Source organism: Cucumis sativus, chromosome 5, assembly GCF_000004075.3.
Source record: "Cucumis sativus cultivar 9930 chromosome 5, Cucumber_9930_V3, whole genome shotgun sequence".
In the NCBI taxonomy this organism is placed as follows: Eukaryota; Viridiplantae; Streptophyta; class Magnoliopsida; order Cucurbitales; family Cucurbitaceae; genus Cucumis; species Cucumis sativus.
The window spans coordinates 17,927,833-17,954,531 of NC_026659.2; the positions used below are offsets into that span (position 1 = coordinate 17,927,833).

The 26,699-nt window shown below is 33.7% G+C and overlaps 1 long non-coding RNA gene across 3 annotated transcripts; it reads left to right on the plus strand.

Moving 5' to 3' along the window:
* The first annotated feature begins 18,123 nt into the window (after window positions 1-18,123).
* Window positions 18,124-26,244, plus strand: LOC116404160. Of its 3 annotated transcripts, XR_004217102.1 has the most exons (11): window positions 18,124-18,253; window positions 18,712-20,633; window positions 21,914-23,403; window positions 23,495-23,599; window positions 23,681-23,729; window positions 23,814-23,909; window positions 23,988-24,214; window positions 24,307-24,406; window positions 24,520-24,631; window positions 24,850-25,805; window positions 25,997-26,244. It is a non-coding gene; the product is annotated as an uncharacterized LOC116404160 (long non-coding RNA). The 3 variants fall into 3 exon arrangements; XR_004217100.1 differs by lacking the exon at window positions 24,850-25,805 and having other exon boundaries at window positions 24,520-24,645; XR_004217101.1 differs by lacking the exon at window positions 24,850-25,805.
* Window positions 26,245-26,699: the final 455 nt, after the last annotated feature.

Below are 26,699 nucleotides of genomic sequence, written 5' to 3' on the forward strand. Positions count from 1 at the left end.
CAACATATTATAAATATTATTAAATCGATACCATTATGCTTAGTCTTCCTACATTCCATTTACATCGTCACTGTCATGTGTCTTAAAGATACCAACCCTTAGTATTCATATAATCCCATGCTAGCCAAATTACCTATAAATAGTCGCAATTGGTTAGTTTTGTAGATAATTTTAAAGAATTTCTTATTTTCTTATTTATTTCATTTATATATTATATTTTTTAATATTTATGTTTTCATTATGTCTCATTTTTACCGTGCGTTATCAATACCAATCTTCTATCATTTTTCCACTAAAGGTTCACACGAGGTTTTTAGAGAAACGTGTTTCGTGGAGTTGAATTTGTGTTGATGTTGATTTGATGAAATGTGGTTTCATCTCTAGTGCTTGATCCTCATAAAGCAATTATTTTCCTAAAGCTCACTTTAAATGGATGCACTTGAGGCTCTAAAATTTTAAATCAAGATGCTCGAGATGATATTTTTCTACATTTCGAATACGCTTCTATAGTAGCAATATCGAGAGAAATATTTTAAAAAATAATATGCACTTATCTAATGTCTTTTCATGATTGAATGAAGTAACGAGTTATTGATTAAAAAATCATGAATATGAATCTACTAAAAAACCAACATTTTCCTAAAGTGAATGTTGATTTTAATAATGGTGGATGTAAATTCATGAATCTTGAGCAACAAGAATAATCTAATTCTTTAAAGTGAATGTTGTGAATTTGACAATTGTGATCGAGGTTGTTACCATAGTAGAGGAAGAAATAATTATTTTTTGAGGTTGGTTGTTATAATCATCCAAATTTCAAAAGAACAACATGGAATGATGATCATAAAAGAAAAGCTCCACAAAAAAAAAAAAAAAAAAAGTGGAAGCAGATTTTGTATATCATATTAATTATATCTTTGAACCATCAAATATGACAAATTTGGATGTGATAGATTTTTTAATCTTGTGAAAGAAAATTGACATATTTGATGAAGTAGCAAGTGTTTTCTTTTTAATTAGATCATAATTAATGTTTTTTTAATCTATCATTTTTATTTTTATATTATAAGTTTTGTTTCTCTCATTCTAATTATTTTGTTGAATGAAGAAGTATGGATAGTTTTCTTATATTGAATAACTGAAAAACAAGCAATGAAGATATATGTCTGACAAACAGTGCAATTACACACATAATATTAACAAGTAAAAAATATTTTTCCAAATTGACAGTGATGGAAGAAAAAATCAATTCAACACATAAGGTCTTGTGAACTTAATTGAAAGATTTGTAAAAGCAAATATTATTTTAACAGTCCAGTACTATGTGTTTGCTGACCTCTCCATAAATTAATTGATTACTCATCATGCAATATTGAGAAAGAAACTGTGATAAATAGTTAATGTCTATTACAACATACAAACAAGTAATGCAAAATAAGAAAACAAAAACATGAATTTGATGAAGAGAAAAAAAAAATACATGCCTTGTGAAGGAAACATAGCACCATTGTCATGAGTTATCGCAGATGAGGACCTTGCAGTATGCGATCTTCATTGAATTGGGCATCCTAATGAAACTTTTCATTAGCGACACCTTCTCTGTCACTATCATCACACATTTACTAATGTCCTCCATACTAAGGCCCTGAATGGACTGCATATGTGTAATGACCTCTTGGATAGTCGTGTCTTTTTTTTTTGCTAGCTCTATCTGGCCATTCTACAATGGCCTTAAGCTTTTCATTCGTAGTGTCCAAGGAGACCTGAATGAGGTCATAAGTCTCAAATGTCTGAATATCGCACTTTCTTTTTTGATAGTTAGACCCGACCTACAATCGCTGAACCTACCAGATTGTCCGACCATCATGTCATCCAGTGAGAGGTTCATCCTCGGGCTGCACATAGTTGGAAACTCTATCTTCAGGCCATCCTCTGTGGGGACACAAGCACTAGGGTCCTTGCACGTTGGACCCGATGTTCGCGAATATCTCCAAACGGGCCCTTTTGTGTGGTCTTTCCCAAAGACGTATGACAACATGCCGTAATGTGGGAAGACCTTGTTCAGAAGTCCTTTTGTTGCAGGATACGTCTGAAAAGAAAACAAAGCAAAAAAAAAAAAAAAAAAAACATTGCAATTAGTATTTGATTATACCCCTTTAATTATAAAATTAAGTTTCGTATCTTACCCGGACCCAATTGTCGAACATGTCCCTCTCAGCGATGATGCACTTCATGTCACCATTCCATTCGAAGCCACTGCCTGCTGGTTCCCTCATCTTGACAATGGTCTGGAATGTCTTCTTCAATAATTTTATTTGACTTTCGATGAGAGTGGTGGTCAATTTGCAGCCGAACATTCTTTCTCCTAGCTTGGCTAGTTGTGATAGATAATAATCCGAATGAAAGGTCCCGTTGTCCAATCTCCACCCCCAAACGTTCACCAAATCCACAAGGTAGTCTACTAGGCACGTCTCCTTCGCCTTCGTCCATGGATGCTTAGGGTTACTAGGAATTAGCCATTTTGATAAACCAATTTAAACATTAAAATTACTGCAATAACAAATGCATATAAACATATAAACAAACAAAGTAGTATGATAATTAAACATCAATGACAAAGTTATGGAAAACAAATTCTCAGTACACACAATAAGACGACAACAAAAATGAATGGGAATACGCATACTACAACCGTCTTAATAACGTGTTTGTACTACAAAACAAATGGTACTAGTCGTTACACAACTGCCATTCGTTGAACATCGACTCTACAAGGTCATCCCTCCATTGAGTCCATTCGTTTGAGGCCTCAATGTATTTGATTTTGTCACCAGTAGTAGTTGCGTGTGTCGAGTCACCCTCATCTTCATCATCCAATATGTCGACGTTTGTCCTCTCCCGATTTTATGAAATTATAGAGGAGATAACAAGCCATAATAGTCCGACATTGGACTTAAACTGGGTAGTGAGACTTTCCTCGTAGTATTGTCCATTGACCCTTCAATAGCCCGAACGCTCTTTCATTGACATTCTGTTCAGAAGAATATTTCAAGTTGAAGAACTCCTTTAGTGTTGTTGAAGCGTTTTCAACACCACACCACTCTTGTAGATGATATCGTTGCCCTCTATATGGTGCCAGAAAACCCTCTGCATTTGGGTATCATGTGAAATATACGTCTAATTTAAGAGTTAAGAGGAAAATATTTGACTAAGTGTTTAGGATTGACGTTTTAGAAGGATCTTCGAGAGAAGAATCAAGTATTGCATGGAGAAGGTTTTTGTGAGGAAAATAGAAAATTTAAGGTTGTGAATTAAGGAGTTGTCTTAAGAAGTATGTGAGGAAACCTTGAAGTTTAAGTGTAAGTTCGCGGTAAGAGTTCTATGCAAGGAAATGTTGATTAGTTCGCAAGGAAGATTTCTTGGAGTAGAAGTGTAACCACGTAATAAGGATGTTCGCGAGAAAGGTTTGGCGAGTAAAGTTCTTCACGGAATGAGGTTTGGTGAGAAGAAGAAGTAAGAAAAGTTCGGAGAAATTTTCTAAGTGTGATTAGTGGGCCATGTGTGAAGTTCAAGCTAAGCATGATTAAGGACACATCTTAAGTTTACACGTGCTCCATTAAGAAGCAGAAGTTGGCGAACTGAGAAGAGTTTAATCATGACTAAGCTCTATAAATAGAGGACCCCAATCATTTGTTAGGGTTATTATTTTGCTAAGTCAAAGAAGAAAATTCAATAGATGTAGTGCTGTCATTTTGGTTTCACAAGAAAGCTATGTGAGGAAGAAGAAGAAGAGTCATTTGTAGTGAAGTATGTGAGTGTTTTTCTTCTTAAAAGTTTTGTGAATAATTCTCTTAAAAGCTTTCATGTTAAAATCTTTATTATGATTTCTTTTTACTGATTTGAAAGATGAATTCAAATGAGAAGTGTTTAAAAAGAGATTTTTACGAAAAGTTTATATGTTTTCAAACATGATTTATAATGTTAAAACTTTATTTGATGATCATGCTTCAATACTATGTGACCTAACACAGAGGATTATTCGAGATCCTTGGCGAAAGAAATGACTGTTAACTAATGCATGTTTATTTGAAATGATTCATTTAGCGAAAAGATGTGTTATGTGAAATGATATATTTATATGATTTGAGATGTTATTTTGTTTTGTTGAATTTGTTTACGAAATGATGTTTATGAAAAGGTATTGCGAATTTTTTTTTTCATAAAATCTCACTAAGTCTTTTAGACTTATTCTTTAAAAATTATCTTCCGGGACTTAGGTGTTGAGGCCAAAAGGAGAGGGAAGTTTGGGCTTACCAAAAAAAGAGTTGTCAGACGTTTAGTTATAAACTTAAGTTTAATTTTTGTATTTTGGTTAAGTATTATATCTGTATATTCATGTACTAAATGCCTTGTTGGTAATAAAAATTAAATTTTGTTTTATCATTTCGTTAAGTTAATATCACCTAAAGTATATTTGTTAAGTTAAGTGTTTTGGCGATTAAGCTAAGTTAAGGAAGTTAAGACGAGCGTCTTTGGCGTTTAACCGCGTCAATGATGCTCACGTCACACCACGTCTCACGAGACAAGCAAGCAGACCTGGGGGCAGGACGTGACATATCCCGCGTCGCATAGGTAGTAAAACCCCAGGGATATGAGGTTGCATAGTGTTAATCAGTTAATTAAAGGATAAAAACAAATTTCGAACTTATTTAACGTGGGTTAGTGAGAATATATGATCTCACCCTTTGGAACCTTCAGGCCATTAGGTTGGGAAATTGCATCTCGTAGGATACACGAGTTCGCTACGAATCTTCCTAGCCGGCTAAGACAAAAACAAAGTCTCCCTTCGTGTCGCATATGCCAAGAACATTCATTGCCTCTTCGCCCTTTTAGGTTCAATACCTTGGTCGATCAGCTACAAACACGTTAACTTTGATGTGTGCCGTCTAATGCCCATAGACAATTATGTAGCGAATATCTAATGATGATTTAGAGTTTGGACAATTGTTCCAGGTAAAAAAGAAATCATAAGTTATTTTAGGCCTAACCTCCAAAGATCGTCATCTCACATTTGTACATGTGCTCGTCACATGTTGTGGTTGAGCCAATAACTCGTCATGCAGATGACGTACAACCATCAGGACAATGTTGAAATGTCGCAAGACTGTCTCATCAGACTATACGAACTCCCTTTGAATTTGGCAATTCTTCACATCGTGTCCCAGCACATGAAGGAAGATAGCGACCATCTCCTCAACATCGACGACTTTCGACAATTCTAAACTAACCCTTGTTTGTAGTAGATGACATAGAATTGCAAAACATCGTCTGCCCATCCGCGTACTTTGTCGACACACAAGGTCAGACTCGTGTATCATTCGAAAGTACGCTAGGTGCCTAATCCTATTTCTAGTATCGACTAGTATTTGAGTTATCCTCTTGTGGTCATTCAATAGAGCCTCCAATGTCATTAGCATTTGTCGTTGGGTGATTGTGAAGGCAGAGACCATAGCTGCGGTTTCGTTTGAATCCATTTTCTAGCTACTATGAAGGGGAAACCTGCTAAAGATGAAGGAGATGGTAAAAAGCTATAAACAAAAAATGTGTATTGTTTTTTTCGCGTAATTGTGTAGTGTAAATGTTTATCGCCTTCTCTAGCATCCAGATTGTGCAATAACTCTCATTTTCACATTCAATCGTTCCATTAAAAAACCATTCTAAACGGTTTGTGAATCGATCAATTTTTTTTAATGATATTATTACTGCAGATTATCAAGCTGTTGCAAGGTTGCTTATTACATTTTTTTTCCAAAACGTATGTGAAAATTATACATAGGAAACAACCCCAATCCCTTATGCAAATTTGAATAAAAGATGTCTTTTTTTTTTTTATACTTTTTGTCGTTGATGCATGATAACAAACGTGATAATTAGATAGGTGATTTTCAAAGTTTCTTTTATGTGTCTTACCAAAACCCAGTTAATGTAAAAATGGAATTGTGATTTCTTTTATTTTTTTTCATGAAAACACAATTTGAATGAAGGTACGTTAGATTGTTTTTTTTTTGTTGTATGAAAACATATTTATCAAGTACATGTCATTTATTATTTTTTCATCAAAACGAAATTGGAAAATAGATATGTTATTTTGAAATTGTTTTTGTTTTATTAAATAAGTTTGGAAAGAGACAATCTTTTTTTGTTTTTGGTCTTTTGTTTCATGAAAGTAAATAGTACATATCTTACTCGGTTTTCTTTTTTTTTTTTTTTTTTTTGTTTCGTGCAAACAAAAATAGAAAAGAAGTACATATGTTAGTTTTTTTTCTTTATGAAAACAATATTGGAAATTTGTCAATCTTATTTCTGTTTTTTTTTTTTTTTTTGTATTTCATCAAAACCAATTTGAAAAGTACATATTTGATTTTTTTTTTCCGTCAAAACACATTTGGAAAGTATATATGTGTTTTATTTTAGTTTTTTATTTATCAAAATCTTATTTCATGAGTTGATATGTGATTTATTTTTCTTTTTCGAATGTTAGTTGGTGTAAGACGTAATTGTGATGTTAGCATGAAAAACCATGATGGGTAAAAGCAGAACATGACATGGCAGGAGAAACAAACAAAGTTAATTTGAAAGTCTATCTTACAAAAGTGTGATCGTAAACAGGGAATTTAGTTACAAAAGTACTAAAACAGAAAAAAAGCACAGAAGTGCATGTTTAAAGACCTTATGCATAAAGACGTAGATACCCTAGTGTCTCAAGATAGATCGTGATACGTACTCGCATGCACTGCAAAAGACAAACAAAAAACATCTGTTAGGACAGTTAACTGCGCTGACCGGTGATGTGTGGAAAGAAAAAATATGGAAAAGGACGTGGGCACATACCTTTGACTCTGGACCTACCATCGTTTACGCATGACAAATAATAGACTGTTAAAAGTTACGTACACCCAAAAAAATATAAACAAAAATATAAATCGAAAGTTTTTTTTTTCTGTGCTTGAGAGGAAGGAAGTTCGTTTAGTATCAAGAAATTGAACTTCATACGTATGTGAAATAATTGTCACGTACGCAATGTCGTCAAATGCCGTGATATGAAAGGTATGACACACACAAAATAGAGTTAAACACAAGTTAAGAAGTGGAATGTAAGCAATGATTAAATGCGGTGACATGAAATGCATGGATATAAATATGCAAAAGGAAAAACATGATACCATACATGCCAACTACACACAAGGAATGTTTGAAGGAGTAAAAATCACAAGTCAATGCTCCATTAAAGACCATACCAAATAAGTACAACTACTGTCAATGTCATAAATGGAGTAGACAACACAAGAGAATCAATATTATGGTCAAATAAGTTAGAGAGAGACAACATAGGTCAGAGAGCAAGAAGAAGAAAATAGTAGACATCTGTGACCATCAAAGCATAGTACAGGATATGAGATCTGTCTTCAGAAAAAAAAAAAAAACATGGGAAATATATATATAACGAACACAAAAAGAAACCCCAACATGTCGAGAAATTGAACCCCCTTCAATAGATAAAAAAAAAAATGGAAACAGAGACTCATCTTAATTCAACAGGCTGTATGAGGAACATCGTTTTACATAAATCTATTTTCTTTAACATCGTTCTACATTATCTCGCTTTTATATTGATTTTGTTAACATGATCCACACCCAATTCTCTTATACCATTAAAAACACACCGATAATGCTATGGAGTATGTATAAAGAATCCACTTTACTTTCTTTTCTCTCCCAGCAGGGCACTCTCATTCATTGCTCTTGTCTTCATACCTCTCAACAGAACAAGCGTGCAGAGCGTAAACATCAACACATTCTTGACTCTGTTTATGCTCAACTTCTTTCTGCCTCTTGTCTTGAGAATTTTGGGTTGAGGTTGCTCTTACATCTGTTTATACTATCAACCATCTTCCTTTAGAATATCTTCCCTTTCGAACAACTATATGGTACTCCTCCCAACTACTCTATTAGAACCTCGTGCATGCTCTCATCTGTTGCTTTCTTGGCTATGGAACATAACATAAATGTTTTTGTTGCCGGGATCCTCTTTCCAAAAGACTTTGTATATCTTGCCATGTTACCTTTTAGAAACATACTATATTCTCTTGTCAGTCGTCTTTTCACATCCCCTTCTCGAGTTCTCATATGTTTTTTACTAAATTATATGTCAAACAGACATCTATCGAATTCAGTAAATGGAAAAATAGAAAGCAAAAATTGAAGTTATAAGCAAACACACCCTTAATCTTTCATCTCTCTTGTAGTAGAAAAAATGTGAAAGTATGGCAAATGTGCTAAAGTGAGGGGAGAAGAAAGTTGAGTTAAGGTGTAATAGACATTGGATGATATGTTTAAAGTCAAAGATTGGATGATGTTAATTGTGAAACGAGACCCACATCATACAAAGTGCATAAGGAATGAACGACGGAGGTCCCTAGATTAGCCGTTGGATTCGAATCATGGTTAAGAGAACAATGTTGGGATCAAAACAATGCAGAGGCTCAAAGTAAATGAAGTTGAGAAAAAAGGCAGTGCAATAAAGAATGCATGTGGGCACGTGGGAGGCACGCTAAAGTAGCATTTGGTATCCCAAACTCATTATATGCCTTTTTAACCTTTTTTCTAAAATTAATTCTTTCATATATATTTCTTTTCAAAACAACCCATCACGTTTTTTAATACATTCAAATAAACAAAAAAAATATTTACAAATTATACTAATTTTTTTTTGTTCTATCAATCATACAATTTGAAATTATTAGTAAATATGGTTCAAAATATATATTTCTTTCCCCATATCTATCGGAAGTTAAAAAAATTTCCAAACAATTTCAATATATCCAACATATATTATGTATTATAAATTTGTAAACACATTTATTTTTATATCAGTGTGAATGTATGTACCGATAGCTTTTTCTAAACTATCAACATCAAAATTATTGATTCTTAATTGTATGGGTGTGAATTATTTTATTTTTGACCATATCATAGTCAATTAAGTTGGTGCACACATGTGAATCTCATTTTATTCTAAATTTATCCCATTAAATTAGTATGAAATTAATTGTTTATTTTGTAAATGGTCCTTTAACAATGGTTTCAATTTTCAAAACACCTTCTTAGTCAGCAAATTAACAAATGGAACTTTGGTTAATGAAAGTGATATGATATAGTTAATTAGTACAATAACTCACTAATTAATTTTGTAAAAATTGAATTAAAATCTTGTAGGTAGGATTTAAGCTCTACTTTCTACGTTATACATTATAATCTCTCTAATTCTCAACTTTAAAACGTTTTTAAGAGTATGAAATTTTATCGTGTAAGTCGGATACCTATAATATTTTAAAATATCTCAGGATAAGTTTATTGAAATATTAAAAGTTTTATATCTAAATTCTAATTTAGACAAAAAGTTATTTAAAATAAAATTTGAAAGCTTTTCAAAGAAAAAAAATTCTAAATAATTTATTTTTAAGATTAAACACTCAAACATCAAATCAAAATACACCTTAAACTGTGCGTGCATGGAAGTGATTACGTAAGTGTTAAAATAAATTTTATAATATCTAAACAAAATCACTTAAAAACAATATTTATATAAATTATATCACTAAATTTAGTTTGGAATGATTAAAATTTTAGCAATTTTATAAATGACTGTGGAGTTGACCATATACAATTTTCCAGAGAGGGGATTACTTTGTGGAAAGCGCCAAAAAAGAAGAGGATTTGAAGCAAACAAAAGCTTTACTATTTGAAAAAGGCAACAGAAAATAACAAGAGCACATGTATGAAGATTGACCAATCAAGCAGCCATTTTGTAGATTTGAATTATTAATTCCTTTGGTCCCAAAAATAATATATTTAAAAAAGTAATAAAGTTTCAAAATAATAATAATAATATTGTTAATGGACATCTTTACCAAAATGTGCATGTGTTATGGGAGAATAGAGTTGTAAAGCACTAAGATAGAGTTGTCCTTTTTTGTTTGAATTCTCCCTAGCTACTCCCCATTAACAAAATCTCATATCATATATAGCTTTTAAATTGTGTCCACAATAAAAAATTGTAAATAAGCAAATTTATGTTATAAAGAAAATGTAAAACACATACTTGCAATTCCCCCCCCCCCCCCCACAAATTTAACGAGTGGCCGGTACAAGGGCAGTAATCAACCCCCAACTAACTTATTAGCAACCAAAAACTAACGTATTAGCAACCAAAAACTAAAAGTTGCGTTGAAATTCTAAAAGTTTATTAATGATAGACTATATCGGTAGTAAGAGTATAACCAAGAGAAGTTTATCACCGACAAAGTCTATTATTACTTGGTCTTATAGGTAATTCTAAACGGGTAAAAAGATAAAAATAAAAGTAAAACTAGAAGAATACTTACCTAATCCAAAAGAACGAACCCAAGAGTGTGTCTGGAAGCAAAGTTTAGGAGAGTTCCTAACAAATAGAGAGAATGGACAATTGGGCCAAGACCTAATTGGATCAACACGAAGAATTGAAGGTTAAGGTTAAGGTTAAGGCCAATTGGGCCTAGTTTGCCGTACTACAAAATTACCATTATTTGACGCTTGTAATTTAGAAATATTTGATATTTCTAATAAAAAAATGTCAAGTAAAATGAAGAAAACGTGCAAAGAGGAAAAATACATAATTTTCAATTTTTTTTATCAATACTTGATAGGTTAAAAGTGTCAAGTCTAGTTTTATTTCCTATTTCTAAGTATTTTTTTCTTTTTTCCATTTTCTCTAAAATTATTTTTCTTTTTTTCCCTTTCCTTTCTCTCTCCATACACCCACAATTTTTTTTCCTTTCCTCTTTCACTCTGTGAGGCCTTGATCTGAAAAAGGAAGTCTTGATGAAAAGGACCCTTGTTGGAAGGTTGTTTCGAGTAAGTGTTGAGACATTTTGCAAGAAATGATGCAAAAGAAAGCAAGCAACACAAAGAGAAAAGCGTAAGCCAAAGGTTCTATCGCATAAAGGTGAGTAACACGATAAGAATAGCTGGTGAAGAAGACATTGCGTTAAGTGAGGCATTGGCAAGATACTGCGAGAGGAAGCATCTGTACCTAAGAGATTTAGGCGAGGAAGTAAACGTCTAATCAAACGACATGGGAACTTGTTGTCGAAAAAGAAATGATGCTAGGTTCTTTGAGAAGAAAACTGGGTCAATTGAACAATTAAAATTTTGGCTTTCCAAAGAGATAAGGTGTGCATCTCAAGGGAAAGTCAAATCATTCCTGACGAATAGGCTATGTGTCGAGTTTAGATTAGTAACATAACGTGGTGCATTAGTAAAACAACACGTCTAAAGCGTAGAAGTGACCCTCGTATGTGAAAAGTGACTATAAATAGGGCTGAAAGCCAAAAGAAAAGGGAAGTTTTTCCTAAAGAGAAAAAGTGTATTTTCTTATGAAAGCAAGAGAAAATTTCTGAATACTAAATGAACGGTTCCTCCAACTGTCAAATGTGAAGAAGAAGTTGAAAGCCAAGAAAGAGAAAGTCGAGGCTAAGTATCTTGTGTGCGTGACAAAATGATTTACATACTTGTTATGTATACTATACTATTTGTTTAACGAGTTTGTTTGAAAGTAATAATGTGGTTTATTACCTTTCCATAAATGATCAAATATGTGTTATGAGTCTTATTTTTGTGACTAACAAGATCCATTTCATAAATATTTTCTGAAAATGAGTGAAACGGTAGATGTTTTCTATGAATAAGAGTATTCTTTGAAAGATGGTAAAATGTGATTTATAAATAGTGGTAAATGATTATTCAATTCCTAGTATGATTTCTAAAACCATTTATATGATTCTCGTTCAGAAAGGTGACGTTCTAACGTTACATGTTGAGTATTTTTTCCTTTGTGATGATATTTATGAAATGCCTTATTAATATATTCGTGATTGATTTGTGCTATGAGTAAGCAGTGATACTGTGCTTCCTTGATGTGTCAGTGTGGTTGTGTTTGTAATAGGGCTTGATCTATCACATGATGCTAGACGGAATCCTAGGAAAGTAGCGAGACATTGTGTAAGCGAATTCCTGGTCTAAGCGAGGGGAGAATTCCCAAGTCGGAGCAAGTTGTGATGAGATTGTAAGGCTAGAGGCTGGTGAAAGTTCCAAGAAACTCGCATGATGTTGGTTGAGAGAAACTCCCATATCTTAGTGGGGGGAAGAATCCTAGGTCTCAGAGCCAAGTTGTTGTAGCACTCGTTGTGGAAAGCCTGAAAAGTATGATGATGAGACCATGGTGGAGTGTAACTCTCAGGTCTAAGAATGTGAATGTGGCGAATGTTGGATATCCCAAGTAACTCGCGTGACACTGACGAGAACGAATCACATGTCTAAGTGAGGACAGATTCCCAGGTCTAAGAATGAGCTTGTTGTGAGATGATTTCTGCGTATGGTGTTGTAGCGCTCACTGTGTAGTTGTTGAACTGTGATGATTATGCGTTGTGCGTTAGACTAACCTATTATGTTATAGCTTGATGTTTATTGATTTATGGATTCTATGTGATTTCTCAAAAGGTTTTCTTAAAAGTTGTCATTCACTAAGTCTGTTTGACTTAAGTTTGAAGTGTTTTTCATCCTTAAGTTGTTAGGCGTTGTGGCCATGCGAAAGTTTGATTTTGAGGTGATGTAGCTAAGTTAAGAAGGAAAGACAAAGTATTTCTATGGTCTTACATGGCGTGCTACCATGACATCTCATCTTGGGTCTAAGGAGCCAGTTGAAAAGCAGATTGCACCTTAGCATGGATGACCCGACTCAGAAGGCAGACGAGTGCAGTATCCAGGTTGGTGAGGCTTAACCCAAGAAGCCAGAGAGCTCCTTTGCTGAGTCAGGGAAAGAGTAGCCCTAAATGCAGTCCGCAAAGAGAGGTAGTTTGGCAACCTAGGGGGAGGAGGAACTGCCACCTTTACACCTCTAGGTACCTGCTACAAGGAGCAACGTTTAACGGTAAATAAAGAAAAGGAGACTTCGAAGGATGTCCTTAGGTTGGATGTTGATGACTTGAGAAAAAAGCGCTAAGATCGAAGTCTTATACTACAGAACATCTCGGCACAAAGAGTGACACCTTGATGAAAAAGAAGAAGGACATGAGAAGACCAGAGTTGGTTTATTTTTATGCGAAGCAAAGTGTAATTTGTAATTTGTACTTCTGTAAGCTTTGTGTTAATAAAGAGAAGGGGTTAAGTTATTTCGCTATCTTAATTTCTTGAGTTGTTTTCCCTATAAAGGAGGTGGTCTTTAAGGCTTAGGTGGAAGAGTTTCGCGAAGAGACAAGAGAAAAAGTTTTTTCACTTATTAAGCGTTTAACGCATAATCCCGTGAGAAGTATGTGTTAAATGTCTAGGTGCACGTCCTCCATTTTTTCCCATGGTGTGACATTTGGGGTGGGGCGTGACACCCTCTACCATCGCATTGTCGTGATTCCGTCCCAAGTTTCACCGCTTGTGATTCTGCATCTGCTGTACGTTGCACGATCTGTCGCTCGTGACTCCATCCAAGCTCAACTGCATGAGATCTTCTGCCTACGTGACACCGCACCAAGCTACACCACAACGTGACTTCACTACAAGCTTTGCCGACGACTCTAGATCTTTTGCCAAATCGTAAGTTTGTTTTTTTTTCTATTTCTCTTCTAATGTTGGTCTCTTTCGGTTCATTTGAGATTTTTCTCTCTAATGTGATTGAAATTTTGGTTTTACTTGGTGTATTTTGCTAGTTAGGTGGTCAGTTTCTTCTCTTTTAGATGTTTTTATGTTATAGTTTTTTGTTTCTCTAATTTTGTTTTGAGATTTTAGGAGTTGTTATTGTTGAAATGTGGATCTAAATTTATTTAGACATAGATGGAAAGTTTGGGATGTTGTTAGAAGTTTGGACTATTGTAGTTAAGTATGTAATGACCAACTATACGTATGGTTCATTGATATATGCAATTTGTTAAAGTTATGAGTTCTTTAATGGAAAGTTTGGGTTGATTCAATTGTTTAATTAATATACGTAGTTTAGCAACTTTGTGTAATCTCAAACGCTCTACTTATATGTGTGTGAATGGATTTCAAAACATATGTGATATAATTATATGAATATTTCAAATTGTACAATTTTTATTTGAAAAAAAAATCTTGAGATGCAAAACGTGTCAAGAACAAATAAATTATTGACGCTTAAAAACTGTAAAAAAAAAAAAAAACCCTCTTATTCTTGACACCGGATTACTTGATGCATTGAAAAGCGTCAAATAAACAGATACTTGACAGGTTTTAAGGGTCAAGTAAACCTAGTTTTGTAGTAGTGTTTGGTTTTATTTGATAATGTATATTCTTGTTTTGTGTTTATGGATTTTTATTTGTTTTATGTTGATGGGTTTTTATTTGTGTTTTGTTGATGAGAATTTGTGCACATTTCCTAAATGGGAAGGTCAGTTGGCACCGGAGAAAAGTATAGAGTTTGTATATATTCACTTTGCTTCACAAGTAAATGTCTCTATTTTAGGGTATAACCTGGGGAACGGAAAAAATTCATGTAAATTTTTTTGGCTTTTGCAAAAATAGCAAAAGGAAAAAAAAAAGATAATAAGACTCATGTCACTACATTTTCTAAATTGCAAAAGCGAATAACCCTCCGTTAGCACTCTAATAGTCATTTGATAATCACCTGATAGCTGTCTGATATTATTAATTACTTGTCATATTCACAATATTAAAAAAAGATATTCTATGTACTTACTTGTCATATTCACAATATTAAAAAAAGATATGCTATGTACTGATTTTTTAAATTTTTTTTTTTTTTTATATGATGCAATTTTTGAATGTGTGTGATTTGAATTGAAGAAAGGGATTTTAAATAAGGAATTGGAGGAAGAAAGGAGTGAAGAGATGAAGAATTGTTTTTCTCTTTTTTGCTCATTCTCTTTCTCTCCTCTTTATTTTGGGTTTAGGAATTGTTGAAACAGAGATGAAGATGTTTGTTTTGAAGGGCAATGGTTCATTAAGGGAAGGAGATTTTATGTAACTCAAAGGAAAAGAAAAAGGTATATTTTACTCTCTTTGTAATTGGGTTGACAATTTCAAACTATTTTTTCTTTCTTTTTGTGTTTCCTTGTTGAAATCTTTGCAACATCATTTCATCTCACATTATAAATCAAACTCTAACATATTCGGGAGGATACATTGACATGCATTTTCATTATAGTATAAAAAACTAACGAAACTTAACAATATCACTAATATATATAATAGGACTTGATGTTTGTTCTCTTTTCATTGTGGATTTCTTCATCTCTCGAAAAATATCATGATTGCATTTGTTTCAAGATAAAATTTTCATCCATAGCCATGGTATTCCCATCTTTACATTGAGAAAATATAATGTGTTGTTTTATTTGTACCCTTCATCTACTCCCTTAATGGTATTCCCAAGCTTGTTATGATTGATGGTTTAATTTGTTAGCTTTGAAGAAGCTACAATGTTGTACTTTTGTATATTTGTCTTTATTTTTCTTCAATGGTATGAAATTGATAGATGGAAAGTAAATGAAACAACTGAAGAGTTCATGCACACATATTAATTAAAGTTTTAGTATTTTCACGGTTTTATGCAGACTTTGTTGGAATATTGAAAACGTTATCTTGTGGGTGTCTTTGGCGAATGATATACTTTTTTTTGTGCCAAATGGTATCCGTTAAGTAAGTGCTCTTTCAATTTACATATTTGTTGACCCGTCTCTTATATCTGTTGGACACAACACCCAGAAAGTTAGAGCTTGCAACCTATGCAGGAGACTAATGACTTCACAACAAAACCAAATTGTTATGGCTCCTTTTAATTATCTATGGTAAGTAATATTCGACTAATCAATTTATTAAAATTTATTGCATTAACAATGAAAACAATCTGCTTGTATTCTATGTAGTCATTAGGCACATCCAGCTATTAACGCATTCAACAAGACAATCTATTATCTTGACACACTTCGAACAACAACTGGAGTAGATATTAGATATGTACACAACAAAGAAATTAGGGCCTTGCCGACGTAGCTGTGTGTCGCAAAAAAGCCATTGTGCGTCGGCAAAGGCTTCGTTGACGTAGAGTCGCATGTCGGCACGGACGTCGTAAATGATGCATCGTAAAAGGTAATGACGACATAGGAACGAGATGACGTCGGTGTAGTACTTTGGCCGACGCATGATTTGCTGACAAGAGGTAGAACAATCTGCTCATATGGTAGATTTTTGAAGATGTTGCTTTTGAGTTGTCGTAAACCACACATAAGTATGTAATGACCAACTGTATGTGTGTTCAAGGATATATATGCAATATGTGTTAGTTATTTGACAGAAAGCTTAAGCTAATTCAAGAAACTTAAATAGTTCTCAATTAATGTGTAGTTTAGCAAGATTGATGGAAACCTTAAAGGCGCTTTACTTATGTGTTGTCTCAGTTAGTTATGTTGTGTGGCATTGTTGAACTTCAAAATAGGTGCAATATAATTATATGGATATTTCAAATTGTATAATTTTTCTTTTGAAAAAAAAAAGCTCTTGACACGCAAAATGTGTCAAGTATTACCTAAGTTGTCAACTTTTTAGTGTTAGGAAAAAAAATGTATTTGATAGATAATAAGTGTTAAATATTCTTGACCAATAATAAATGTGAAGAATGTCACCTTACTTGACATGTAAAACATGTCAATTGATCTCAAATATATAACATGTCAAGTAAATTTCATCTTGGCGCATATACCCAGTCAAAAATAATTCTTTTATTCTTGACATCGAATTATTTGACGTATTTAAAAATGTCAAGTAAACAAAGACTTGATTGGAAAAAATTATCAAGTGATGCTATTTTTGTAGTAGAGTGTCCATCTTGATTGTCGAGGCTGAGGCCAAGGCCAAGTGGGCCTTTGTAACTAGCTAGCTTGCCTCGACTAGACCAAAAAAAGCTTAGTGATTACACTGAGTGACGACTGATCCAGATTGATCCTCTATTCTGGAACATCCCTATCGTCTCGAATCCAACCATAAGTGTGTGGTTTCTGAATAGAAAAACAAAAGAGATTCCAAATTTGAAAGGGATATAAGGAAAACTTTCTAAACATCATTATATAATAAAGCATGGAATCCCAACAAAACATGATTACTTCTTCCCCTCCATCTGTAGCTAATTGCTTTGCGTCTTTTGCCATATATCGACCTAGCCATTAATGGTTTTTTGACATACCTCACTACAATTTTTTCTTTTTTCTCGTCTTCCAAACAATCTTTCTTCTCCAAGATAATAAATCTACCTTTCAAGGCAGCCTTGAAAAGTTAAAGTGAGTTTTCTTATCCATAAAACACCTTCTATATTTACAATTCAAAAATTACATTAACGGTTCATAACACCCATCTTTTTTACATATTGCGAATATGATAAAATTAGTGATATTAGACGGCTATCAAACGGTAATCATAGGGTTATCGGTTTTTAAATTTGTTAATTTTGAAATTTAGAAAAGGCAATGAAATGGACCATATTATTATAAAGTCTTTTTTTTCTATTTTTGCAAGAACCTCTCTACAATTCTTAAAGATATTTTATGCGCTTCATTTTATTTTCAAAAGTTGCTCTCCAACACAATTACTACATTTTCTATAACCCAAATTTACATCAACCGTACTTTGATTATTTATAAGTGTTTGAAAAGTATAAGCTAGATAATATGCTCAACTTTCCAATTCTAAACTATTACAGCTATAGCAGTGAATTAAGCACACCATAAATGACTATTATTAAACAAAAGTCTTAGCAAGTTTGATACGTTAGGTTTCAGTGTGATTATTTCATGGTATTTAATTAAATTCGTAGAAGTCATACATATATAATAATAATAACAACAACAATAAAAACAAATGAAATAAATGCATACACAAACCGTGTTTTTATTGATTTATGAACGTGTTAGGTTTGAGTTTTAAATTTTGACCTTTATTCTGTCTAAGTTTGAATATAAAAGTAAACGGAAGGTTGCAATCAATGGGAAATTAAAGAAGGCTGTAAGTAGACAACCACCATCTATTTACAATAATTTTAATAGTATCAAATCTAATCAGCCCAATCTCGTTCCCACAGGACTAACTATTATACTCCCTGGTGTTGCTCAGCTGCCATTCCTGTCCAGGTGCATAGGTTAGTTTCATAATAATCATTCCATTTTTAATTCATCTGTGTTTGTTTACTATTGTTGATTCAAATTTAGTCAGAAAAATGCAGCTAATCTTTATAATATGGTAAATTTGTTAGTAAAATACGTGACCCGTAAATGAAATAAATAATTTACGTACTAATGTGATGCTTGTAAAGTTAGACTTATGCAATAAATATGAAGTTTGAGTATCTGAATGAAGTTAATTATTTTCAAGCCGTATATATATAGAAAATTTTTGATATAGGACGTCTATATAGAGTTTCAATCATATTAAGTTCATCATTTTTTACCCTTATTTTTGTGTAAATATTCTGTAAAAGGTTCATTTTTTACGATTTTTGTAAGATTAATTTTAAAATGAAACATGAGATTAAAAAAAAAAGGAAACCCTAAGAAACCTTTTAATCTTCGTTTATTTTCTTCTCCAATCCAACCGTAGTTTTCAAACTCTTAAACCGCTGGACCGTACATCTATGCCTTGACCGCCGTCTGCCGCACTCCACCGTCCAGGTAAGTTGTCATTCATCTTCTTGATCTCCCCCACCCCCTCTTCTGTTATTTGTACGTCGGTTGCCGTCCTCACCGTCGTCACTGGTACCATCGTTTGGTAGCTGGAATAGTTGAACCTACCAATTAGGGGAGTTTCGACACCATTTGGTGGGTATCTTTAGTTTGGATTTATTTTGTTATGTATGGTTGGTTGGCTTAAGAATGTCTCGTCCTTACTATCTCCTGATCAAAATCGGTTGTTACGGAGATCTTGACTGATGTTAATTAGTGTACAGAGATTTTTCCTCATCCTTTTCAGGATTGGCTTTTACCCACTCCCAAATATTCGTTACACACCTTAAACGCTTTAAATTCATAGGTTTAAGCTTGTTCCAATATGGATCAACAACCGTTTGAGTTTTTTTTTTCTTTTTTGTGAACTTCAATGGAAATTATCCTTGAAACCTTTCAAAATTCATTCAAGTTGTAGTTTAGCTTCTAATGCTTACGATTTTCTACTTGTGTCTTTGAATTGATATCGAACCAAATTGAACTCTTTTCACCAAGTACTCATGTTTGTTTTGGTGACTTTTATGTATTAGAGTTTTGTTTAGTTTGTTTCAAACAAAATTAAAGTAGTTTAGATTAGTTTATTATAAAGTGAAGGAGTATGTCAGGACGTTCTTCTTTGATTATGCCGCAGGTATGGTAGTCACAACTATAAGAAAAATGGTGTACGACGACCGTTATCGTAAATAAAATCTGTGACAATGACTGTTATTTATTGTCATAGAATCGCTTGTCATGGAAAGACGAGATGACAGTTTTAAAAAACGGTCACAATAAGTATTTTCATGATAGAAAATAACAAAACGTCAAAATATTACAATATAAAACAATTTCGAAAATAGAAAAAACTCATAAATCCATAATGAAAAAGCTCACAGACCCATAATGAGAAATACAAAAAATGTCCTCGTCACATACCCATATGAGAAATACAAAAAATGTCCTCGTCAACACGCTATTCATTTGCCATTTCCGCACGTAATATATTTGGTACAAAATTGTTTAGGTTTGGCTATCTAAATCTAAAATATGTTTTTAAAGATTATTTAGTACATGATCGTTTAGATTTGTCGAATGTTTAGATTTGGAGTCGTTTAGATTTGGTTAGACGATCGTTTAAATTTAGCTATCTAAATCTAAACAATTTTTATTCAAGATTCTTTGGTACATAGTCGTTTAGATTTGGCTCACAATCGTATATCCAAATCTAAAGGATTTTTTTTCAAGATTCTTTAGTACACGATCACTAGAAGAAAACCTGTCTACTATGACAGTTATATATCTCAAAAAATGAATGGGAAAATAAAAAACTGTCACAAAATAGAAAATTTCGCGTTTTTGGCGGGAAAAGACGGAATTTTTCGGAAAACACTTTCCGCGACAATTATTTAATGTCATAGAATGTTACCATTAAAAAATTTATTATTTTATATTTAAAAAATTAAAATTACATATTTGTATTTTAAAAAAAACCCAAATTCCCCAAAAATTTCCCCAATTTCTTCCTCCCATCCACGTGCCCTAATTTCCCCAATTTCTTCCTCCCATCCGTGTGCCCTAATAGCACCCCCTCCCGCCCGTCCGTCCGTTCGCAATCGCATTGTGCCCAAAATTTCCCCCATTCCTTCCGTTCGCGTTTCTCCCAATTCCGGTCATCTTAAGTCCCGTCGCCACCACCACCCCCTCCTGCCCGTCCGTCCAAACCTCCTTCACCAACCCGTCGCCACCACCCCCGTCTTCTCCAAACCTCTGCAATCAACCTAAAGCTTCAAATCGTGGGCGTCGGTCGTCACCCCTCCGCCGGTAAGCTTCTCTTCCTTATCTCTTTCTCTCTCTCTCTCTCTCTATGAAGTTCTTCTTTGTCTCCATTGGATTGTTTTGTGAGTTTCAGTTTTTCCCAATTTCAGTCATTAATTGTTGAATTTCTGTTTTATGACCTTAATTCGTTCTTGCAAGTACATGAGATTATTTTGTGAATTTGAGTTATGCCCAATTTCTGTTTTCTAACTGTTAATTTCTCTTCAATTTTAATTTCTGGCAGTGTACTGTGGTACAATCTAAAATTGGTCTAATTACTTGTACAATGTAAGCTAAACTACTTATACAAACCTACCCTAATCAACTAACTAAAGACAAACTATTGTTATAATTATTTGTCAACTAATTCCCTTCATCATTCATCATGTTTGTAAAGGAAATTGTCCTTCAATTGAGTGTAAAACTTGAAAGAACAAATGTTTTATGCTAATTGGGGGTTGTTGAACCTAGTCCAGAAGTTTCCTTCAAGATGGTTCCATCACTAATGTGGTAATGAGACAACCTTTCAAATTAATGTAACAAATTTCATTAGTTTTCATCATGGCATTCGAGTGATTCGTTTAATAGGGACGAAAGTCTTTAAAACTGTCAAAGTCGACAAAATCCAATAGAGGAGGTCTGAATTGACTCAAGTCTTAGGAGAATGTTTCATGGTATTTGAGTGTTAGTAGGTGGATTTGTTTCTCTCAATCTTAAGTATAATGTTTCTTTCTCAATGATTGTTTACGAGGAACATTTGATTTTGGGCATTTCTTTTCATATAGCACATTTTTGTTATAAATTCAAAAGTTTGATCTTTCATTAGGAGACACAAATCAGCATCATATTTAGATAAGAATTTGATGAACTCTGATATATAGATGTGAGAAATTATGGGTGGATTGAAAAGTTGAACAATACCGCTCATGTATTTGGTTTTCAAATTAAGAGGATCATTGGAGTTATCAAGTATTCTTTAGTATACTTTTAAGACTAAGCTGAAAACCAGCTGTTAGGACTAAGTTTGATGTTGATTACGATATTTTCTTCGTATATATAGTTACAATATTTTCTTTAGTATATATAATTTTGATGTTGATTATCTATTTTGGAAAATATACTTTTGTGTGTCTATCTGTGACGCTTTTTCCTACCACAATCGTTTCAAATACAACTAGAAAATTCCTAAATGGTATGAAATAAATTATTAAGTACTTTGAGGATTATCTACCGTTTTGAAAGTTTGAGTTTTAAAAGTTGTTGCCTATAATCTCTTTTGTAATCAGGTTTATTCGAGGCCAACTTAGACCTCTACACAATGGACAAGTCATGGATGACCCAAAATAGGATGTCAAGAGAATATGATTTAGGAGTCGAAAGGTTCATTAAATTTGGGTTGAGTCATGCCAGAGGTCTTAATTCAATTAGATGTCCATGTTTGAATTGCGGCAATCGTTTACTTAAGGATGTCTCAACAGTTCGGTATCATTTGTATGCCAATGGAATTGATAAGAGTTACAAGGTATGGTTCTGGCATGGTGAAGAATTGAACTCAGATAACGTTGCCAACACGATGGAAAATACAGTAGACGAAACTGATGAAAACGATGATTTATTTAATACAATTAATATGGTTCAATCTGTTCAGGAACAATCTTGTAATGCATCAAATACCTTCGACACTATGTTTGATGACGCGAAGAAACCCTTATACCCAGGATGTAAGAAATTCACAAAGTTATCAGCCCTCGTGAGATTGTATAACCTGAAGGTTAGGTATGGTTGGACGAATACTAGCTTCTCTGAATTACTGTCCATAACAAGTGATCTATTACCTGATAAGAATGAAATTCCATGTTCTTTGTACGAAGCGAAGAAAACATTTGGTGCCCTAGGACTGAGTTACCAAAAGATTGATGCATGCCCTAATGATTGTTGCTTGTACAGAAAAGAATATGAAAAGTTGACCAAGTGCCCTAAGTATGGTTTGTCAAGGTGAAAGATCGCTAAGAACTCAAAAAAGGAACAAAGTGGTGTGGCTGCTAAGCAGATGTGGTACTTTCCAATAATTCCAAGATTTATAAGAATGTTCAAGAGATTTGAAAATGCTAAGAACTTGCGTTGGCATGCGATAGATAGACAAGTTGATGGTATTTTGAGACACCCGGCTGACACTCCATCATGGAGGTTGATAGACCACATGTGGCCAACCTTTGGGTCAGAACAGAGAAATCTCCGTTTGGGTTTGTCTACTGATGGAATTAACCCATTTGGAGATATGTCGACGACGTACAGTTGTTGGCCCATCATCACTACAATATACCACCTTCCACCATGGCTGTGTATGAGAAGAAAACATTTGATGCTGACAATGTTAATATCAGGTCCAAAGCAACCGGGCTACGATATCAATACGTACTTAGCACCTTTAATTGATGATCTACAAATGATATGGACGGATGGAGTTCGTTGTTTCGATGCATATAAGGAAGAATATTTCACACTGCGGGCTGTCTTATTATGGACCATCAACGATTTTCCAGCATACGGTAATCTATGCGATTCTAGTGTGAAAGGATATAAGGCTTGTCCAATATGTGGAGAGGAGACTACTTCACACAATTATGGTACAAGGACGAAGTTCAAGCTTGTTCAAGTTCATGGATGCCAGATCTGTAAGTTACTCGAGTTACAAACAATCGCGTGCGCAGTTGTTGAATGCTCGACTTCTCGGAGCCGAGTATGACCAAGTAGTATTGTTCCCATACAACTCTGGGTAAGCGCATGATAATGACATTTTCATTAACATTCACGATTTGAATTCACTATTAAAATATTAATTTATAATGGTGGAAATGTGTTCTTAGCAATCACTGGACATTGGTCGTTGTTAATCCTACAAAGGGTGCTGCATATTGGATTGACCCGTTGAAGAATCGGATTGACGGAGACATGAGTGAAGTGCTTCAAATGTAGGTCATATTATTGTCGTTAATGTCTTTATTATGTGTGCAACTATTTTAATTATGTAACAATCTTATATTATGTGGTAGGTCATTCAATTGATCAAAGAAGAAAAAACCAAATTGGAAGGTTGTTAAGGTATGTGGCATTGACCAGTAGGGTAGTCGTAAATAAGTTATTAATTTAAACGTTTCACACGTATTTTTTGTATTCTACATCCAGTGTCCCAAACAAAATGGGGTGGTAGAATGCAGGTACTATGTTATGCGATTCATGCGGGACATAATTTATGCGAGGAGTACTTCGATTGTAGTTGTTGTAAGTATTAGAGTTTTAAAACCACTTTATGTCATTGTTTGGAATGAAAATAATTCTTAACCACTTTATTATTTACAGATGAAAAATTTACCTCCTACGTACTCTCAAGATGAAATCGATGAAGTTAGATCGGAATTGGCGGAGTTCCTTTCTAAGCACGTACATCGTGCTTAGCACCAGATTAGGAAACAACATTTTTTGAAGTATTTTGTGGGGATTTTTTGTTAATATAATTTTGTTAAACCCGAACGACACACAAGAAAATGTTAAGCACATTGTTTTGAAAAGACTTAAGCATGAAAGGGGTAAGTGAATGGTTATTTTATCACATCTAAGTATATGTGACTTGCTTTTAAGTAAGTGGATATGAATGTGTGTTTGCTTATTTGTTTCTTAGGAAGAGTTCGATATATATGTGACTGGCTCATGGAATTTTGTTATTTGGTGCCATACTGCATTGGGACATGAATCTTCTTGCAATCAAATAACTGCCGAAGGTGATTATTTGCTTGTGTCCTTGGTTCACTAGCTTTGAATGTTTAATATATGGATTGGGGATTAGAGATGTATGTTTTTGCATTGTGCTGTCTAATTGGTTTTTGTAATTCAGTACTGCAGTCTTCCAAAATATGGGCAACTTTGTCATACACATGGGATAATGTTGGGCACTGCATTCAAGTAAGACGCTATAGACCTACATTGCCGCAAACCAACAATGAATGGTACGTCGATACATGTATGTTTTCACATGAACCCTTCATTCCCTGTAGCACTTTTTTTGTTCGTGAACCTGAGTAGTTGTTGTAATCTTCCTATTCATTTTAATAATTTGAGAGAATTGGTACATGATTATTCATAGTTCATCTTTATTTGCGATGATTGCCTAATACAAACTGTTTAACTCTAAGGATTACAAATTGTCGTACATGTATTGTCGTAGGTTTTTTGTTCTAAGGACTAGGAACAACCCAAGAAGTTGTTCAATTTGCAGTGGCCATTTGGTTGGACGTTCTTCTTCTCCTTGATCTCTTTCTCTTCTTCTTAGGAACTTCATTTTCATTATCAGATTTGATATCCATTACCATATTATGTTCGACATCTGTAATATGATAATCTGGTTCTTCCACTTCTTCTTGCAGTGACCATTTGTTTCTTATCATTATGAGCTATATTAAGGGTCAAGTGAGAACTCATATTCCCAAGGGAAAGATCTCCCACAAGCAAAACTCTTATTACAGAGCTTGCAAACATGTCTTGACCCTAAATTAGCTTCCATTCACGAAAGCCTATTATTTCCCAACACACCCAAAATGAAAACTAAATACAAGACCCAATACACAATGAAAACAGAAAAACATGTTTGCAGAATATGAAGAGGGACCACCATGAGTGGGGTAGTAAAATGAATAGAGAAGGGGAGAGTGAGAGGGGGTATGTTTTTGGTATGTGTATTCTGGAGAGAAAGAGTAGCAGATAGACCCTTCAAAGGCATTCCATCACTTGCCTGGTCTTCCAAAATATGGTATTCCATCATCTATGAATTGCTAAAAAAGTTCACAACACAACACAACAAAATCTGGTATTCCATCACAACACACTTCACAACACACCCAAAATTGCTGATCCTACTACTTGAGTAACACACTAGAACTCTGCATCACTTCACAATACATGATTTGCTTAAAAACTATTATTTCCACTTCAACCGACTATCTTTGATAAGCCAATTCTAAAACAAAACTAAGCATATCATCTCTTGAATATACCCTTATAAAGAAATTTAGAAAATATACCAACAAAAGATCAAGACCAAGCAGAGAAGTCCATTTATCTTCATGCAACGCAAAGGAATCACCCAAAACTACCCATCTTTCCAAGGCAACTTTAAATCCACAGGTTTTTTCTTCCATTTTTCAACTTGTTATTTGTTGTGTTTGCCTAATGTAGTCCTCACGTGCTTCTTTTCATTTCATGGAATCAAGTGTTGAAGTTCTTGTTTGTGTTCTGTATTTTGTTGAGACATTGATTTAGTTATTCATTGACTGTACGTATGTGTATGGATACTTATATTCATGTTGTCTTTGTAGGTTCAACTGGAGTCGACAACTTCATGAGTTTTCTTTCAAAAAACATTTTCAGAGACGAACATTCTTGGTTGGTCGTTTATGCTTCTGCAGAAAATCTTGTTAGATGTATTCTAATGCTATTTAAAATATTTTTTGATTAAGGGCTAGAATTCCGTACATGTGGATTATTGAAACTTGTATTAAGATGTACAAATATTATAAATCGTATTATAGTGTATATATATTAAAGTATTGGCTATTTTTTTGTACATTGGTGTGAAACTTGTATAAATTCAAATTTGTCATTCTCAGCTACATTATTGTCATTCAAATGGTTCGTGTAATGGTGGAGCTGCATGGAGAACAGGAAAAAACTATAGTAAATTAAGAAATGTGCAACAGGAAATAAATGACGTAATAAACGAATTTGTGATAGTTATTACTTGTTGTAAATTGGAGAACGATGACAGTTATTTAACAAAATAAATTGTCACAATTGCTCTATATGTGACAGGAATAACATGTCGTCAATAGATAAACAATGACAATTTTTTTTCAAAAAAAACTGTCACGATTGCAATATATTTGACTGCAAAAAAATGTCGTCAATAGCAAAACAATGACATTTAATGTTATCGAAAAACTGTCACAATTGCACAATCGTTGACTGGAAAAAAATGTTGTCAATAACTAAACAATGACATTTTTTAAAAAAAAAACTGTC